Source organism: Papaver somniferum, chromosome 8, assembly GCF_003573695.1.
Source record: "Papaver somniferum cultivar HN1 chromosome 8, ASM357369v1, whole genome shotgun sequence".
Lineage (NCBI taxonomy): Eukaryota > Viridiplantae > Streptophyta > Magnoliopsida > Ranunculales > Papaveraceae > Papaver > Papaver somniferum.
This window is the reverse complement of record NC_039365.1, coordinates 87,403,238-87,406,146: the sequence shown is the minus strand read 5'-3', so window position 1 is coordinate 87,406,146 and position 2,909 is coordinate 87,403,238. Positions and strand designations below refer to the sequence as shown.

Below are 2,909 nucleotides of genomic sequence, written 5' to 3'. Positions count from 1 at the left end.
GGAATTAGGGTAGTCTCAGAAACTGGTAACGGTTCGAACCTAGCTTTCCATCTATCAGTGTCTAACAACAGGGTAGAATCTAATAGAGCATTCACCTGTTCAATAGTGCTATCGTCGTCTCAAAATCTAAACCAAAATGGGATAACAACTTTCTAATGGGTCTTCAGACAAGATGTTTGGTAATGACTCCTGAACTAAGGCTTCTATCATGTTCACCTCCTCAACACATGTGTCATCTAGCTCATGAGGTTGCTTACTGACATTAAAAATGTTCATCTCCATAGTCATATTACCAAAAGATAAACTCATCACACCATTTCGACAGTTAATGATCGCATTAGACGTAGCTAAAAATGGGCGACCTAAAATCACAGGTATCTGGTTCTCTGGGTCAGGGACAGGTTGGGTATCTAGGACCACGAAATCCACTGGATAAATAAACTTGTCGACCTCAATAAGAACATCCTCGATAACACCTCGAGGGATTTTAACAGACCTATCAGCTAACTGCAGTGTCATCTGAGTAGGTTTCATTTCACCAAGTCCTAGCTGTAAGTATACATGGAATGGCAGTAAGTTCACACTGGCTCCTAAGTCAAGTAAAGCTTTTTCTACCCGGAAGTTACCTATTGTGCAAGCAATGGTAGGAGAACCTGGGTCTTTGTACTTTGGAGTGTGTGTTCTGAATGATTGAACTTACGTGACTAGCTAAAAAGGCTTTCTTATGGACGCTAAGTTTTCGCTTTCGCGTACACATATCCTTAAGGAACTTGGCATAAGCAGGAATTTGCCTAATTGCATCTAATAAGGGAAGGTTTATGGTAACTTGCTTAAAAACCTCCACTATGTCATTAAAGTTCGATTCCTTCTTTGTTGGTACTAATAGCTGAGGAAATGGGGCTCTAGGCCTAAAATCAGACCTTTCAGGAACCGAATTCACATCATCAGAAACTTTATCAGTCTCTTCAGCTACTGGTCCTGAGAGGTGAGATCCTGAGGGGTGAACTACAGTATGTTCACTATCGGGCATGGTTACCTTATTGTCTACAACTCTACCACTTCTAAGGGTTCTAAACATTCAATTGATTCGATGGTTTTGCACCTAATTCATGAACTCCTCTAGGGTTGGGTTGTGTTTGACTAGGAAACTTACCTTTTTCTCTCAAAGAATCACTTATCAGACCAACCTGGGTTTTTAACTCGGAAATAGCCTGACTATTTTCTTGTCCTATCCTGTTACTAGCTTGTAGACTCTGTTCTACGGATAACTGGAATTTTGCAGTTTGCTGAGTTAACAAGGCGAGAGATTCCTCTAAACTTAGGATTTTCTTATCTGACTGATTCTGAAACTGAGCTAGTCCTGAAGGATTCTTAGTATAGCCAAAACCTGGGGGAGCATTAGAATTACTAAACTGACCTTGACTTTGGCCCTTAGACCACGAAAGGTTCGGATGGTTTCTCCAACCAGGATTATAGGTTTCTGAATATGGGTCAATCTTTTGACGGTTATCAAATCTAGTGTTATTATAAAGAGCATTCTGCTCTTCAATATTCTGGCCTTCCCAAAAAGGCTCCACTCTACCACTAGTCTGGCCCACTTCTAAGGCTTCTAACCTTTTTGCTATAGCAGCAATTTTGGCATCTGATTCATAGCCTCCTTCTACCCTATTAACGTTTCCTCTACTTAAAAGAATTTTTTCTGGGGTGCCCTACTATTTTCCCATTGCTGGGTTTTTTCGGCGATTTCATTAAAAAATTCCATCGCCGCATCAACAGTTTGGTTTTCAAATCCACCAGTGCATAGAGACTCAACCATGGTCGTTGTGGAATAATCTAAACCCTCATAAAGGATCTGAACTAGCCTAACCTTTTCTAAACCATGATGAGGACACTGGGATAATAAATCATTGAACCTTTCCAAATACCTATATAAAGATTCTCCCTCTTGTTGTGAAAATGTGCATATTTGCGTCCTAATAGACGATGTTTTGTGCCTAGGGAAAAACTTATTGAAAAAGGCAGATGTAAGTTGTTCATATGTCTCAATTGACTCGGAGTCCAAACTATACAGCCACGACTTGGCCTTATCTTTCAGGGAAAATGGGAATAACCTAAGTTTCAAAGCATCATCATCTAAGCCTCTAATTCTTAGAGTACTACAAATTTCCTCAAAATCCCTAACATGGTAATAAGGGTTTTCATTTTCTTTCCCTAAAAAGATTGGGAGCATCTGTAAGGTCCCAGGTTTCAGTTCATAGGGTGCCTCCGTTTCAGCTAACTTAATACACGAAGGACGGGTAGTCCTAGTTGGATTCAACAAAGCTTTCAAAGTTGCCATTTCTGGCGCTATCGGAGCAACAGGATTCTCTCCTCAGTCAAAGAACGTTCAAAAACAGACTCTTCAAAAGCCGGACTTTCTAGATTAAGGTAATCGAGACGCTTCGAACTACTAGGTTTCTCTTTAACAAATCTACCTAGTGCGTCTCTTTTACGTTCAGGCATACAATATAGAATTTTCTAAATTGGAAGGGTAAGCAAACACAGATCAAGGCCGACTCAACCAAATCAAACCTATTGATTTCTAGCAAAAAAAAGCATGATGGCTCCACTTAGATTGTTTCTAGACCAGCTTCTAATCCTTCGAACGGGAATTCGTTACAATTTAAGCAAACCCCTCTGGAATCAATCCGAGTTAACGTAAGTTGAATAGAGGCGAGGGAAGCTCGGTGGAGCTTTGATACCCAAGGCCTCACCGGTATTACAAGGCGGCGCAGTCACGCATTCAACTTACAGAAACCGTCAAGAACTTCGAAGTATGCTTAAAAGAGTAACCAATATTTTTCGAATGACTTTCCTGTTAAGCTCGTTACCCTATCGGTCTCGTTCTAGTCAAAATTTTAGGCTTAGGT

At 40.5% G+C, this 2,909-nt stretch overlaps 1 pseudogene; it reads left to right on the top strand.

The window, feature by feature from the left end:
* The first annotated feature begins 1,874 nt into the window (after nucleotides 1–1,874).
* On the top strand, nucleotides 1,875–1,974 carry LOC113307188 (annotated as a pseudogene).
* The last annotated feature ends 935 nt before the right edge of the window (nucleotides 1,975–2,909 follow it).